The sequence below is a fragment of the Rhinolophus sinicus genome, linkage group LG02 (genome assembly GCF_036562045.2).
Source record: "Rhinolophus sinicus isolate RSC01 linkage group LG02, ASM3656204v1, whole genome shotgun sequence".
Taxonomy (NCBI): domain Eukaryota; kingdom Metazoa; phylum Chordata; class Mammalia; order Chiroptera; family Rhinolophidae; genus Rhinolophus; species Rhinolophus sinicus.
The window spans coordinates 149,941,982-149,959,047 of record NC_133752.1 but is presented as its reverse complement, the minus strand read 5'-3'; the positions used below and the strand labels follow the sequence as shown (position 1 = coordinate 149,959,047).

The 17,066-nt window shown below is 48.5% G+C and overlaps 1 long non-coding RNA gene across 7 annotated transcripts in view; it reads right to left on the bottom strand.

Moving 5' to 3' along the window:
• Nucleotides 1-11,861: 11,861 nt before the first annotated feature.
• The window catches only part of LOC109443803 (uncharacterized), a 33,473-nt gene continuing 28,268 nt past the window's right edge, over nucleotides 11,862-17,066 (bottom strand). For 3 of the 7 annotated variants that reach the window (XR_002136746.2, XR_012493982.1, XR_012493985.1), the window contains 2 exons: nucleotides 15,327-15,453; nucleotides 11,862-12,493 (listed from right to left, as the gene is read on the bottom strand). This is a non-coding gene — a long non-coding RNA (uncharacterized LOC109443803). Of the gene's footprint in view, nucleotides 12,494-15,326; nucleotides 15,454-16,252; nucleotides 16,362-17,066 lie in introns of those variants that run through there. The other 4 variants (XR_002136743.2, XR_002136742.2, XR_002136748.2 and 1 more) reach the window with 2 other exon arrangements.

Below are 17,066 nucleotides of genomic sequence, written 5' to 3'. Positions count from 1 at the left end.
ACACTCACTTATTAAGTGCACTCTACTAAGAATCGGGAAAATAAAGATGATCTCTACTCTCTGGTAGCCACCAATGGAGGAGACAGCTAGGGTAAATAAAAACAATACAAAATATGTGCTATAATTTCATTTAATAAACGTTCGTTTAGAACTTGGTATTGTGCTAGCTCAGGGCTTTCATACTTTCTTTTCACCCAGACCCACGGTGAGAAATACATTTTACATTACAATCAAGTATCACAGAACTCTGCTTACTAATGTACTCTGAACTTTTCTCTGTTTCTCTCCCATGTTGGTTGTTCCTATTCCATTCAATTTATTACTCAGCAATGATTGGCTACCCGCCACTTGAAAAAATACTGTCTACAGCTTAGAAGAAGTAGTGTCGTTTAATAGAAGGATCATAGGTTTTATAACCAGAAAACTTGATTCTATTTAAACAAATACCAACGGAGCACTCTTGTGTGGTAAGCATACCACTAAACCATCTGCATTATTACTTTTTTCCCCTTCTGTACTTCACTTTCTGCAACTATAAAACAGAAATAACAGTACCATCCCTATCTCACAGGTTTATTCCCAGCTAAAACAAGAGATTGTATGGAACACAATCAAAGTTTATGCTTTGTAAATTGTAATACAGATTTTATTACTGTTATTAGGAAAGAGACAAAGAAAGGAGCTATTAACTGTACATATATTATCCCATTTAAACCTCCCAACAACACTTCCAGCTCAGGAGCACTCATTGATTGCATTAGCCTGTGCCTCCTTAGATGCCTATAGCGATACAATGAAATAAGTACTAGGACTGAATTGTGTAAAGTGCTTTAGAAGCACAGATGAGGAAGCATTTAATCCTATCTGAGGAGTCAGAGTGTTAGAAAAGCCTACAGAGACTTGATATCTGAGCTGGAACTTGATGTGTGACAAGGAATTTACCAGATAGAAAGAGGTGGCAAATTCCTGGCAATGAAAGGATCAAGTGACCTCTCAGGAATGAGTCACGTGTATATTTAATAAATACACAAGCAAATGACTTACATTTATGAAGGTTTAGGGCTGTGAAGGAACATTTACCTCAACATGCAGGTGACATTGGGGGCTCCTGCGGGTGTGATGCCCCTTGGGCAGCTTTGGTCTGAGGAGGGGAAGGAGAAGCTAGCAAAGTATGTTGGGATCGGACTAGGAAAGGATTGGACTTTATATTCTGTAATAGACACAATGACAAGACAATGGGGCTTAGACTGAGTTTGGCTAGGTCTGCATTTTACTTAGATCATACTCATATGCTCAGATGGCAGGGAGGACAATCTGGAGAGCAAAAAACAACGGTAGAAAGACTCTTGCTTTATCATTAGGGAGAGAGGATTCAAGCTGAATTAGGCCAGTGGCAGTCGGGGATGAAAAGGAGGGGACAGACGGGGAAGATATTCATGAAATTAAATGGACTTATTAAATGATTGGACCTGGGGGTGAGGGAGAGAAGGGGCTGTAAAATGACTCAGCTTTCTCCCTCTCCCTTTCACCCCTTATCCAATTACTGAGCCCAGCTTCTAAGTATTTCTTGGATGTTCCCACTTTTCTCCTTCCTAGCAGCACCACCCAATCTAATTCAGTAGTCCAAGCCACCAGTGAAACTGTTTACCCCTCACTTGCATTTATACCTTGAGTGATCTTTTTAAAATGCAATTCTAATCCTGCCTCTCTCTTGTTTAAAACCATTAATGACTCCAACTTCCTCCTCAATAAAGACCAAAATCCTTAACAAGGCTTCCCTAACCAGGCCCTTGCTTGGCCCTTGAGCTGCACTTCCTGACCCTCTAGCATGTGCAGTTCCTCTTCCCAACACCTCTTGCCTACGTTCTACGCAGCCTTCTAGGCAGTGAATGTTTTCTGCCCTGCCCAGGGAGTTCACTGAAGCCTGGAGCTACGCCTTTGCCGTGAGCTCCCCTAGCATGCTGCTGTTCCTCCCTCATCACACGTTACCTCATTTGTTTAGTCTTCCTGGTTCTTCCAGTTATGTTATATGGCCTTTCACAAGTCATCTGTGCCTTTGCTCACTCGTCTGTAAGAGGAAAGCATAATAAGACCTATTTCATAGAATTGTTGAGAGGAAGAAATGAAATATCCATGTAATGTACTCAGGACAGTTCCTGGCACACAGTAAGTGCTCAGTAAAAACAGTCCTGATTGTCCCTACAGGACTATAAACTTTCAGAGAACAAGAGAACTTCCTCTCATTTACTGCTGTATTCTCTTGCTTTTTTGCAGCCCCAAAAAATAGCCATTTGAGTGAGCAGAAGTGAGTTCAACGAGATGGTAGTAGCATTCCACCCCACCACTCAATCCCTGCGGCCCAAATGATGGGGGTTAGAAACACCGCTGCCCCACACTTCCCATCACCACAACTCTCCTATTCCACGCAACCCTCTTCGCTGTTGCACTAGTCTGGTGAGAAACAAATACAAGAAAGGTGAGATTGTGGAGGTGAAGGAAGGAGTCCTAAGATCCTTTCCTCCCAAACTATAGTTCTCTGGGTAGGGAGGCATCCTAGGGCTGCTCCTGTAACGGGAAAAGCGTGAGATCTGGAGCCAGAAAACACGGATTCCATTCCCTGTGGCTCTGCCACTTATTAGATGCGCGCTCTTGGCCTGGTTATCTAATCTCCCGGGTCTGTAGAGCCCCAGCCGCCGGGCGGTTCTGAGGTGCCAGCGAAGTAATGGCTGTAAAAGGGTTTTTCTCTACTGGAACGCGCCGTCGGGGGGTGCGGCAGTCCCTTTACGCGCCGCCCTCGCAGCCAGCGCGGGGAGGGCCATCCCCACCCGGCTTCCACCGGGCGTCGGCGTGGCTGCCGGGCGCCGGGAGCCGCTAATGGGATTTATGCTAATGAGAGGGATGCGGGTGACCGCCAGAGCGCGCCGCACCCCGCCGCCCCCGCGCCCCGCCTCCCCAGGCACCGGCCTTCTGCCCAGAAGTCGAGACAGATTCACCGTCGGTTCCCGAGCGGCAGGGGAGGTCTGGCGGGGAGGGGGGTACACTCGGTCCCTGGCTGCAGTCCGTCTCGTCACCGCCCAGGGTTTGTCTTCATTTTCTCCCCTCCCTAGGTTTCTGCCTCCCAGCTCCTTCTCATTTATCTCCATTTCTAGAGATCTCACTCCCTCCATTCGAGAATTATTGTTTCCCCTGTCAATTAAACAAGATGTTTTGAGCACTTCTGCGTTCCACGCAGAGCGCTGAGTACGAAGGGGGTGGAGGCACAAACAGCTTAGTGCGGAGGTGGGGATTGTGTTTGGAGGTTCGAGGAGAGCGATCCCACGTCTGTTTGGGAATCAGGATAGTCTCCCTGGAAGAAGAGCCATTTGGGCTGAGTCTCTTCTTCAGGATGTATTGGATCCAATGGAGAGGGAAGCGGGAAGTAGTCAGGAAATAACATGGAGCAGTCATCCAGAGTGGCCCCGCTAGGACCTTGATTAAGGGGGATGGGTAAAACTGGGCGGGATTTTGAGATTACCCGTGTCAAACATCTTTAATTTAATTCTTGAGGCACTAGTGAGCCATTGAAGGTTTTCGAGCAAATGATAGGCCTGTACTTCTTCCAATTTCTCTCAGAGAAGCAGCAAAGCATAGTGGTTAAATGCGTGGGCTCTGGAATTAATACTGGTCCTAGTTCAAGGTCTACTTCTATCCCTTATGACCTATGTGATGGGCAACTTGACTTCTGTGCCTCTATTTCCCTGTCTGTTGAATGGAGAAGATAATTATAATGTAAAGGGTTTCTAGGAAGATTAAACAAGATAGAGTTCGCAAAATCTTAGCACAGTGCCTGGCACTGTAAGCGCTCCATAAGGAGGAATTCTTATTTTGTGCCTCCCTGCCTTCCTCGCTGTACCTTTCCTCCCTTTCTTCTGATGACCCCTCTCCCTCTCTTCAAAAAACCAAACACACAAAAGAACTTCCCAAATCTGTGGTTTCCCCACTTCATGCCTAGGAATCTTACTCTCATAATGAATAAAGTGTTGAAGTAAATCAGACTCTGACAGAACCAAGTCCCCTTCAGAAGCACAGGTGCCCAGGCTCCAAGGAGCCTTTCCTTGGGGGAGGTGGTGTAGTTACTGAGGTACTGAACTCATCTCCACCAGACTCCAGCCTCTTTGAAAACAGAGGCCACAGCTCATTCACCCCACCTTGTCCCATCTCTGTCAACATGCCTGCCTTCAGCCGTTCCCTGCGCTGTACCAGCGGTTCTCACACGGTAGCGTGTGCAAGAATCTCCTCTAGGGCTCTTTGTTAAAACACAGATTGCTGGCCCCACCATTGGAGTTTCTGATTCAGTAGGTGTCCGTGGGGCCTGAGAATTTGCATTTCTAACACATTTCCAGGGGATGCTCAGGCCACAGATCTGGGCACCACACTTGAAGAACCACTGTTCTATAATAGCTGTTGAAAAACTACATCCGAGGAAGTAACATACTTCTTGCCATCCTCTTTCCGAGCCTGGCTGGTCATGTGCATCTAAAATATGGATCCAAGGCCTAGATTCATGAAGAGTGAGACTCAGAGACTTTCTAAAAACTTCCAGGCGATTCTGAGGTACAAACAGGTTTGGGACCCATGGGCCGTCTCCTGTCCCCTCTCTCTTGCTTGCAGTCCCCCTGTATTCCCTTCTCACTGTGCCCACCTCAGCTAACCTTGACCCAAGCAAGAGCCATTGCTTGCCTGCCCTTTACTCAGAGGACACTGTGCTACTCTGGGCTCAAGGTGGCTGCAATTGTAGGGAGACAGGCTAAGAGGAGGGAGAGGAAAGTAGCTGGTTCTAAAGAGACCAGAGATTTACGTAAATTGTAACAAGTATCACTTCTACTCACTGTAAATCCTAAAAGTCAAACCAAGAGCCAGTTCTCAGAGGAGTCAGATCTGAAGTCAAATCTGGGCTCTCTCCCTCTCTGTTAAACTTCTGTTACCTCCCGTGTTAAACGAGAATAATGGAACCTACTTCACAGGGTTGATTCGAGGGTTAAAAAGGAGATTATGGATGCAAAATTCCCTTCTCTAATCACTTTGCAATATACCCAGAACTTCCACACACATTTCATTAGATTCTCTAACAGTCCTGTGGGGTAAGAAAGGCATTATTCCCACAGGGAGGGAAATGTTCAACTGTTAGTTCCCTCCCATTTTACGGAGGAGAAAACTGAGTCTCGGAGAAGTTAAATGACTGGCCTAGAGTGTGTGCAGTCTGGGTATCGAGGGTAAAGGGCTCAAAGCAGCTGGCTTCTCCTCTCCACTCATCCCTCTGTTTGTTATTTGGCCACCTTCTCCTTTAGGTCCCCTTTGCAGCTCTTCTAGGCATGTTTTACCTGAATGAGGATGGTAAGAAGACAGGATGGGGGCTCCCTGCACCTCTCAGAGGCAGTCCTGTCCTACCCTGCCTGCAACTTCCTCCTTATTTAGCCCCCTGTAGGATTGATTGGCAGTCCCTGTGGCAAATATCCATCCCGAATTCAAATTCTGGTGCAACACCCTCACTAGCTGTGTGAATTTAAGCCAGTCTCTTCCTCTCTAGGTCTGTCTCTTCATCTGTGACACAAGGAGTGGTTTAAATCTGTGGTTCCCAAATGGGAGCAGCCTTGGAGTGACCACAGGAGACTCAGCCCCTGGCTTCAAAAAAGACTATGAGTAACCCATCTGTGTAACTGATTGACTAGTGTAACTGTGATTGCTGGGGGGGATGAATAAAATACAAATGAATTTTAACGATGTGATCCAGAATGCAGTCGTTATATGTTTTCTCAATCAACAGCTATCAAAAACACAACTACTACCATGTCAGCGTCGTGGAAGTTTTTTGGAGTGAAAAAGATTGGAAATCTCTGGTCTGAATATCCTCTGAAGGTCCTTACGGCTCCCATCCTACACAGCTACACCAGCGAAAGGGTGTTAGGCCACTAGAGGGGCGCTGCAGCCTTGAGCAAGAAGGCTGCTGCACCCTGGGCGGGGGTGGACCAAGGTTCCCATTCCTGGGTCTGTTGGCCATAACTGAGGCCTACTATCCAGAGGTTCCGCAAGGGAGACGTATCTCCAGAGCTGGGGAAGGTAAGGGACCAGAGGGACAGTGACTGTCCCTGGTCACTCAGCATTGTGCACCTATAAACACGTGGTAGTGAGTGGTAACTCCCGTCCGGTAGGGCCTTGAGCGCCAGTTCCTGCCCTGCCACATAGACAGTTTCTCGCACTTCACCTCAGCTATCCTCAGACAAGGGGAAGGGACTGAGGAAAGAAAAGTTACCGAACAAGGCACAAGGCACGATGGTCTTCCCAAGTGAGTGGCCTTGGCACGAACCTCAGGAATGCAGGGAACAGATGAAGACCTGTGGAGGCAGGGGAGCGTTTCTGCAGGTGGAGTTGGCAACAATCAGAGGGAAACAGGAAGGGCAGTCCAGGCAGGGGGTTCACTCTAAAACGAGAATCACTATGAGATCTTTGCTGAGATGTGGGCCTGCCTTGCCCTACAATAGGAGGCAGCAGTTCCCGGCCCCAGGGGAGTTCAGGAGAAACCACCCTCCCTCTAGTCTCTGAGCCCCTCACCCACCCTACCCTAACCCTGCTGAACCCTGAGCAGAGCCCGGACCCAGCTCAGCCTCTCCAGTCATGAGTTTCTCCGTGGCGAGGGCCAGAGGACCTCAAAGAGAGAAGCAGGCCCCATGTACATACCCAGAGGGTACAGAAGGATAGGCGTGGCAGGCCAGATCCTCTGGAGAGGGTGAGCACACCCTGCTTTCCCCCATCTCAGGAGGCCCATCTCCCAAGCTTAGAATTTTGGCTCCAACACACACACACACACACACACACACACGCACACGCACATGCACACCAGGTTTGTCTGCTCTGTAGAAGTCTGTTTCCCTGGGGCCTCGGAGCCTGCTCCTTCATTGCCCACCAAGCCTTTCCTATCTGCTTTCAGCAGGGAACCCTCAGACATGGGTTCTCCCAGAGACTCTAGAATCTCCAGTCTCTTCCCGCCTTCTAGAGACAGGCCATGTCAAACCCAGGATCATGCAGCTGCCCCATTTATAGCCCAGCCCCTGCATTTCCCTCCCACCTTGGTGTGTCCCTCCCGCTTCTGCGAAGCCTTCAAGGCTGGCAGGGAGGTCAGAATGGAGCCCATCTCGGCAAAATGAGAAAAGATTAGAGCAATACATTTGCTGTCAGAGGCAATAAGCCTGCCTGAGCAGGGGAGAAGGAATATTTGATTTCGGGCTCTCGGGGGGGTCTTGATGGAGCAGCACTGGCAGCCTGCAGCCCCAGGCCTGATGGAGGGGGGAGGGCTGATCCCAGCCCCAGCCAGCTGGGGACCCTGGTGTCCCAGCCCTCTCATCTCCATATCGACCCCATCCTCTGCAGTCACCCGCAGGGCTCCAGCGCCTTCCTCCCTCTCCTGCCATCATTTCTCCCTTTCCATTGCCAAACTTGTTTCCCCGCAGCAGTTTTTCTACCCAGTGCAGAGTGATGGAGCAGAAAGAACACTGCTCTAGGGGCTGGGGAAGAGGTCTGGGTTCTAACCCCCCCTCCCTTGCATCTAAGCCGAGGGACTTCATGCAAGTCACTGAGCCTCTTGGAGCCTTGGGACAGTGTAGGCTTGGAGGACAGCACGGCATTTGGCATCCTGGGACCTGGGGTCAGCTCAGCCACTCACCGCCTCAGTGGTCTGGGACAACGTCACTTAATCTCTCTGAGCTCCCACTTATTCATCTATAAAGTGGGGGTGAAACAATAATGAGGCCTCTGTCCTAGGGTGGTGGTTAGTACCAAGGAAGCTGCGGATATGAAAGCTGTACACAGTTGTGAGGATGGCATTGTCTTGTTACGTGGGACTCGTGGCATGTTCCCTGGATGAAGGAGGGGCTGAGTTCCATCCAGATGTTCCAGAGGTCTCCTTCCAGCTCTGGGATCCTGGCTCTGGGCCCTGCCCTCCCCAGGAAGTAGAAGACGTAGTCTCTGAAAAAGGCAGATGCGGTCATTTCTTGGTCACACAGGCCTGAACGGAGGAGTCAACTCTCCTGGACCCATCCTGAAAGACGTTCCGGAGTGAGAAGCAGCTGGTCAATAGTATCTCCTTCCTAACTCCTCCTACCCTCGTGTCCATATGTAAATGGTGCCCTCAGAAGTTGTGAAGTGTGGCAGGTCTGTCTGCCTGGATGAACTCGTGCCCAGCCTCCAAGTGAATGGACAAGGCGCTGGGCAGGAGAGGATGCAGGGAGGCTGGGAGATAGAATGAACATTGGTTTCCAGGCTGCCATGTGGCTGGAAACACATACAATGTTTCTCATATGATGTCTGGTCCATACAGCAGCCTGAGAGGTAGGTACAACTGACAGGTGGTTGAATAACTCGCCTATTGTTATCAGCTGGAAGGACTTGTGACCCGGGTTGGCTGGATCCCGACATTCTACACTGTCTCTTGCTGGTGCAGAAGGCTCAAGGCTTCAGTCCCAGACCTGTCTCCCTATGGCTAAGCTAGGAAACTGGGCATGTCCTTAAGAGGATGGCCCTACTTAACCAACTTAGCACAGACAATGCTTGGAAAGTGGAGAGCCCTGAACAAATGCATTAGACCTTAGACCTCCATGTGCTTCTTTTCTGGTTCCAGCCTCATTTCCCTCCTCTCCCCTGAATGGACCTCCCCTCTGGCCAGATCTCTTCACTTCATTTTCTACCTGACACATCAAGCTGACGTATATCTGCCCCTTCCTTTCTGCCTAGTCAGATCTCACTGAGCCTTTGAGGCCTAGATTAGACCCCTTTTCCACGAAGCCTTCCCTACAACCCAAAGTGGCAGTAAGCATAGACGTCCTGGACTTGCTATTCACTTTTTTTTTTTTTTTTAAGATTTTATTGGGGAGGGGAACAGGACTTTATTAGGTAACAGTGTGTACTTCTGGGACTTTTTTTTCCAAGTCAAGTTGTTGTCCATTCAATCTTAGTTGTGGAGGGCGCAGCTCAGCTCCAGATCCAGTTGCCGTTGTTAGTTGTTAGTTGGAGGGGGCGCAGCCCACCATCCCTTGCGGGACTCAAGGAGCTGAACCAGCAACCTTGTGGTTGAGAGCCCACTGTTCCATGTGGAAATCGAACCGGCAGCCTTTGGAGTTAGGAGCACGGAGCTCCAACCGCCTGAGCCACTGGGCCGGCACCCTTGCTATTCACTTTTCACAAATGTGTCCTGATTCCCCAAAAAAGTCCCCACCTGATTCTCTGAGGGCACAGACTTTGTAATCTCACAGAGAGCCTAGTACAGATTGGGTGTTAGAAAGGCTTTTGCAGCTGGAGATGATGATTGCAATGCTGGTGCTCATGCAAGAATCATATTTGAGTTTAAAGTAGAGATGGGGATGGTGGCGACAGTGGTGATGGCTGTGATGGAAGCTGTGGTGGTGGGTTTGAGAGCACGGTGGTGCTGGTGGTAACGGTGGTAATGATGGTCATGATGATGGCGGTGGCTGCACTAATTATCTGTTGCTGCATAACGAATTACCCCCAAAACTTAATGGTGCAAAACAACACACTTTTTAAAAATCTCATTGTTTCTGTGGGCCAGGGATCTGGGCAAGGCTTAGCTGGGTGCCTCTGGCTCAAAGTCTCTCACAAGACGGCGACGAAGGTGTCAGCTGGGGCTGCAATTGCACCTGTAGTTTCCACAGGAGGATCTGCTTCCAAGCTCACTCACATGGTTGCTGGCAGGACTCAGTTCCTCCTGGGCTCTTGGTCCTCGCTGGGTGTTGGCCTGAGGCCTCTCTCAGTTCCTTGCCATGTGGGCTTCTCCATAGAGTAGCTGACAACTGGCTTTCCTCAGTGCAAATGACAGAGTACCCAAGATGGAAGCCACAGTCGTTTTGTAGCCTAATCTTGAAGTAACTTCCCATCACCTCTGTTGAATTCTATTCACTAGAGGTGAGTCATTAAATACAGCCCACACTTGAGGCGATAGGGTTATACAAGGATATGAATTCTAGGGGGCAGGAATCACTGGGAGTCACCTTAGAGGCCGCCTACCACAAGGGTGACAGTGGTGATGATGATGTTGAAGGAGGAAAGTTGGAGAGTGGTAGTACTGATGATGGCAGAGGAGGACAGATGGAGAGTGTGATTGGATCAGGGATGGTAGGGTATCTGAGAGTGAAAGTACTGGTGTCTATATTAGAGTTGAAAAGTGGTTCCTCCATACTAGATCTGAGCGGAGCAACTTAGCTGACCAGAGCCAGCTATATAAGGCTCACCTTCCTCCACCGCACTCCAGTCCCTTTCCAGGTCCAGGTCCATATCTGGTTCCCTAGAGGCCTCCCTCCCCATTACGTTCTTTGCCAATCACCCCCACCCTAGGCTGATACTCTCCTTTAGGCAATTAATGAACTAAGTAATTGCCAAATGGAGAGCAATTACCACCAGCAATCAAAGGGAGGAGGGAGAAGAGAGTGGTCAGGGGCCCAGGGGAGACAGAGGTGCGGCCAGTTTGGGGGCTGGGCAGTGGTTCTTTTAAGTTGGACAAAACCATCCATCCTATCCCACACTGAGTCCTCGCGTCCTGGGTGTCCAGCTCCACACCCCCAGAGGACACAGCCCACCACTTTATCTTTCCTCCCTCTCCCAGCTCTTCACATAGGCTTTAAGCCAGACCTTCATTGAGGCCAGGGGAGACTATCCTCTCGAATTCCCCTGCCTCCATCTCCTGCCTCTCATCTCTCCCCACTTCTGACTACCAGCTGCTAGTCCTTAAAATACCCCCAACATCATCCCGTTCTTTGATAAGCACGGGAGGGAATCATCTTTTCCCTTTTTTAATTAATTATTTTTTTTTTCAATTATAGTTGACATTCAATATTATTTTATGTTAGTTTCCGGTGTACAGCGTAGTGAGGGCTTCATCTTTTCTGAGGCCTCATACCTTCAACAACTATCACCAAGACTCCTAATTCTACCCCAATGTAAGGGCTTTTAGGTTTTATAAGCCAAAATACAACCTACTTTTCTGGAAAAGTCTCTTTAGGCAGCCAGGTGATATTGGGTGTCACGGGGCCAAGTCCTCTTGCAGTAGGATCACCAGGTTGAGTGACAGGGGTAAAACATACTAGATGGGGAGTCAGGAGACCAGGATTCTCATCCCAGCTTTATCGCGCATCATGCCATTTCTGCTCTATGGCCTCATCTGTTCAGTGGTGGTGGTTGAAGGTGGAGGGTGGATTAGATGATGTCGAAAGACTCTGCAAGTTTTACACTTCTCTGATTCTGATTCCCAGGAGAAGAGTGGACCTAGAGTGGAGGGTGATAGCTACGCTAGAAGGCTGAGGGCCACATGGCTGAGAAACAATAGTTGATATTTGCAAAGGAGTGTCAAACCTGGTCACGGTGGGGAGCCTTCGTTCTATGCCTTGTAGGAACCCAGGGCCACCCCAATCTTCCTTGCCTGGATCTGCCCAGGCTCCCCACCCCCAAATGCATGACCTTAGAATCGCCAGCGTCCCCTCTGGCCCCTCATCAGCACGTGCACGCAGCACATCGCCATTTGCCATTTCTGGCTCTAACGTATCACTCACCCCTTTTGTTTCTTTTCTCCCTCCCAACACACCCATACTCTCCCCACCCTAGTTCAGACCTTCCCTTCTTCTCTCTTGGACCTAACTGTCCTCATGCCTCTCATCTCTTTAGGGTTTACGCGACACCTCTCTCTCTCTCTCCTGATTCTTCTGGTGGACCAATTGCTCTCAGTTCCCTTTGTCTTTCAGCCTCCTTTCCTGCCTTCCCTGCATTGGGTGAACTCTCTAAGGCTTTGTCCTTGGCAATCTCATAATCCTAACATAACAACAAAGCAAAACAACTAGGATTTAATGGTGCTTATAAGGTACAGAGAGGACCTTCACATGTATTTTCATTTGATTCTGTGAGGAAAACTATTCTCTCCCATTTAATATAAGTCAGTTTTGCCTTCACGGAGTCTCTGAAAACTGTCCTTTCCTTTTTATTTCCATTGCCACTGCCCTAATTCAAGCCCTTAATGCCTCATCTTAGACCCTGGCTTCAGCGCCCTTGCTGACAATAGCGTAGGTCTTTGCAGCTGAGAAGGAAAAGACGGACATAGTTCCAGTTAACCAATTGACCAAGGACTTTAGGCTTAACTGAACCAGACCAGGCCCCACTCAGAACACACTGGGCTGTACTGTAAAGATAAGGTACTCAGAACTAGAATCATTTTGGGGAAAAGATTAGGGTCACATACAAAAATTCAGAATCTATGATTGGTCCAAGTGTAAAGAGGAGAGAGTTCCTGATGAAATAGGCGAAGGGCTGCATAATGAAGCCCAGGAGGCTCTTCCTGGAAGCCCCAACCTGCCAGGACTTTTGTGGCCCCCAACCCCCACTCCCCCCCATTCCTGTCCCAAATCATCTCCATTCATTCCAGTCTGCAGGCTGAGGCTCTGTTGAAATCAGGAAAATTCTAACCCTGGAAGAGAAAAGAATAAGAATAAAGAAAATAATGTTAGAAATATGGAACAAAGACATTTAAATTCATGCTATTGTTTTTGTAATGGGGGCCTTTTCAGCAATTATTGTAATATTGTTTGTTTTGTCTGCTTTTCAGGATTTTTCAAAGCTTTTGAGAAAACCTGATTTATGAAGAGTTTAATTGATTTCATTTGCAATCAATGTTTAAATATTTGGGGAAATATAATTTGCTAAGTTCATAGATTTTTTATTTATTGGTTGTATAAGTAGTATGAAACTATTTAGGGGAATGTTAATAACTGAATAAATATTAATAACTTACATATCAAAGTAGAAAAACTAATGAGTATTTCTCTCCGTGGCCAAAAGTGCCTGAGACACTAAAGAATTTATCATCCTAAACTTCCCATCTGTGATTTCTGCTGTCTTTAATTAATTCTCATTCTATTGCCAACACCTCTGTGACCCCATTTCCTCATCTATAAAATGGGATGATATTTTTTAAAGATTTTTATTAAAATACAGCTAACATACAACATTATATTAGTTTCAGGTACACACCATACCTATTCAACATTTATATACCTAAAGAAGTGGTCGCCATGATAAGTCCAGCAACCATCTGACACTGTACCACGCTATCACCATATTATTGACTATATTCCCTATGCTGTACATCACATCCCCATGACTTATTTGTTTTATTCCAGGAAATTTGGACCTCTTATTCCCCTTCACCTTTCCCCCCCTTTTTAATTTTTCAATTACCGTTGACATTCAACATTATTTTATATTAATTTCAGGTGTACAGCATAGTGGTTAGACATTTGTATAATTTAAGAAATTATCCCCCTGACTAGTCTAGTACCCACCTGGCACTATACATAGTTATTACCATATTAATGACTGTATTCTCTGTGCTGTACTTTACATCCCCGTGACTATTTTATAAGTACCAGTTTGTACCTCTTAATCCCTTCACCTTTTTCACCCTGCCCCCAACCCCCTCCCATCTTTCACCCCAACAAATCTAGTACCAATATGACACCATACATAGTTGTCACAATATTATTGACTATATTCCTTATGCTATACCCTACATAACCATCTTTATTGTGTAACAACCAATTTATACTTCTTAATCCCTTCCCTTTTTCACTCACCCCAACTCCTCTCCCATCTGGCAACCATCAATATGTTCTCTGTATCTATGAGTTTGTTTCTGTTTAGTTTGTTCTTTAGATTCCACATATAAGTGAAATCACATTGCATCTGTATTTCTCTGTCTGACACTCCACTCAGCACAATACCCTCCAGGTCCATCCATGCTGCTGCAGATGGGAAGAACCCATTCCCTTCCATGGCCGAGCAATATTCCACTGTATATATGTACCACCTCCTCTTTATCCATTCTTCCATCAACAGACACACAGGCTGCCTCCCCATCTTGGCCATTGTAAACAATGCAGTCACAACGTGGCTGTTTCTTAGTTATATATATATAACGTGGCTATATCCTTAGTTATAAAACTTCTGTTCAGTTAGACCTCAGATGGTTTTCCAGGTTGACTGTTCTATAATTTAGTTGTAATTTTTATGTGTTCACGGAAGGAAGCAGGCACAGTGTTTATCTACTCCACAATCTTGGATCTCCTCTAAAATGGGATGATATTATTACCTACTAAGAAGATGGTTGTAAGGATTTAATGAGAGAATTCCTTCCGTAACACTTAGAACAATACCCAGCATACAAATGCTCAGTGATGTGACTATTTTTATCTTCCTCCAATACCACGCTGATCATACCACCTCCTGCTCAGAGCTCTTCAGTTGTTCCCCAATGGTCCTAGACAAATGCAAGCTCCTCCACATGATGTCAGGAAACTTCATGGCTTCCCCTTGGCCTGCCTCCCAGCCTTGACCATCACTATTCTTCCTCATTCACCAGACAGACAAAATTGCTATCTCATTGTTACACTCTGGTTCCCTATGATCATTTCTTCCATACTATTCCTTCTCCTGAAATGCCTTGCCTCCCTCCCAATGCCATTATAGCCGATATAAACTCCTACCTATCCTTCAAAACCTGTCTCAAATGCTACATCCTTCAAGACACTTTCCTGGTCATCATCAATTCTCTCCCTCCTTGGAGCACTTTTATCAGCAGCTCTGTCCTAGCAAGCATCACATTCTGTTATGCATCAAAATCAATTACCTATGTGTCTGGTTATCCCAGTTGGGCCATTAAGCTCCTTGAAGGCAAGACTCACTTCTAATTGATCTTGGGGAACATGTGGCTGCCCTGCCCATGTCTTGGTACATAATAGGTGCTCAGTTAACAGATGGTGATTCCTCCAGATCTGGGTAGTTGTGTCATCTAAGCAGAAGCAGCAGGGAACTGCAGGCTCCCCAGGCCACTGTCCCCACCCTCACTGGCCTAGGTAGACCATGGCGGACACAGGAAACCAAAGGAGCCAGCAGTCTGTGTGTGCCAGGGCTCACAGGGCAGATGGAAAGATAGCAGAGCCAGATTCCAGGAGACATGGGGCTGTGTCTGCTCAGCTCATCAGCATTCCCCCAGATGTTCAGCCCCCCAATCAGTCAACATTTTTTTTAGACGCCTCTGTGCCAAGCCCTGTGTGGGGTGTGGCAGACACCGAGGCTGGTGTGACATCCTTAAGGGGTAAGCTTATGCGCCTGGAGCTCCTGTGTGTACACATACATGCCCCATGTGTTCACCCCACATGGCCCCAGCTCCCACCCGGACAAGCCGGGTGTCTGTGAGCCCAGGCTGAGAGGGCTGCCTTTTACCCTGTTTCCAAACAACTCGCCTTTCTGTGCCAGCACCACTGCTTCTCCCGTCTGTTTGCCCCTCGCCGCCGCCTCCCTCTGTTGGGGCTGCCGCCGCTGATGATGAAATTTGGCTTGCAACACCCCCTTCCTCCCGTTCCTGCAGGCCTGGGAGAGGATTAAGCCGCTGGAGTCTGAAATCGGAAAGATCCCAGCTTCTGCTCCCCAGCACCTCCCCACGCCCCCTCCTCTCCCCGCCCATGCAAAACCAGAAAATTAATCTCCCCTTCTGCCTGTGATATGGCGAGCTGCATTACAAGCTGGGCGTTGAGATAAAGCAGGGAGTCGTGGGACAGCAGCCCAGTGCAGGGGCCCCGGGTGGGGCCCGGCTTGGGAGATAAGGGCCTCCCAGGCCCATGAATTATTCACCAGCACTGCCTCCTGTGGCTCAGAGGCCGCCCTGGGCGCTGAGATTGCGCCTTCCAGAGGGGCCTGGGTAACGTGGGAGGAGGGTCCATAGGGGGAGGCATGGGCTCTAGAAGGGTCCTCCCGTGGGGGGAGAGTTGGGAGAGGGGACAGCTCAGTGCTTAGCTGGGGGACAGCTCAGAGACACAAGCGCCCTGCAGGGCCAACTGATGCAGAGGACAAAGGTGTCACCAAGCCTGGGAGACCCCTAGATCCAGCCATGGTCCCAGGGGTGCTCCTCAGTTATGCAACTCACTAAACACTATCGAGGAGCTGCAATTACCAGGCTCAGGCCAGGCCTTGGCATCCCAGAGCTACAGATGCAATCTCTGCCCTCAAGGTGCCCGGAATTCAATGCATCTGCTGAGCGTGGGAGGAGCACAGTCCGCTGGGGAGTGCGGGTTTGCCTTATCCACAACCTTTCCCCTCCTCTAGCGGTCAGGATAGCCACTGCCCGCTCTGGGGGAGCACCCTGCATTGGAGAGTGGGTATGGAGGGAGGACAGAGGACCGACCTGCTCCCAGAGCCCATAAAACAGAGACAGCAGGGTGGCTGGTCCAGGAGGGAACTGGAGATCAGTGCTAGGATAAGGGAATCTCCAGCGAGGTTTCCTGGAAGAGGAAAAAGCCTAGGCACTCTGTTTCTCCTTTGTTCACTCTTCTTCTCAAAGACCCAGAATTTTAAAGCAGGGAGGGACCTTAGCTCTCTCCCCTATCTCAAAGTCTCTATTTCTACTTCTCTCTCTCTCTTTTACTCTCTCTCTCTGCTTTCTCCTCTTCCTCCTCCTCCTCCCTCCCCAGCATCTGCCCTTTTAATCTCTGCCTTGGCACCAATTTCTCCACCTCTCTCTTGCTCAGCACCTTTCTCTCAATTTATGTTTTTTCTTTAATCATCCCTTTCTTCTAAAGCCGTGATTCCCCAAATGACATGATGACACACAAATTGGGATTTGTGATGGAAGAAAGGTGGCCATCTGCCAGCCCCCCAGAAAGGACTGGGGGAAGAACAAGGGAGCAGCACGGTCCTGGATGTGCAGACAAACTGCTCAGACGTAAGAGAGGCAGCAGCAGCAGCGCGGGGTGGGAGCCTCCCAGACATGCCCTGGCACAGGAGACACACAGAGGGCCAGGCATGAGAGGTGCTGGAGATGGTGAAGACCAGAGACCCCTTCAGAATTGTAGAGGGGGGGACCCAGCCTGTCAGACAACCTGTCAAACCCTGAGGCCTCCTGTAGCAGATATGGGACCCCATACTCATGAACCAGCGAACAAGGCACATTTCCTGAGACCCACATTCAAGTGGGAGAGGGAGGGAGG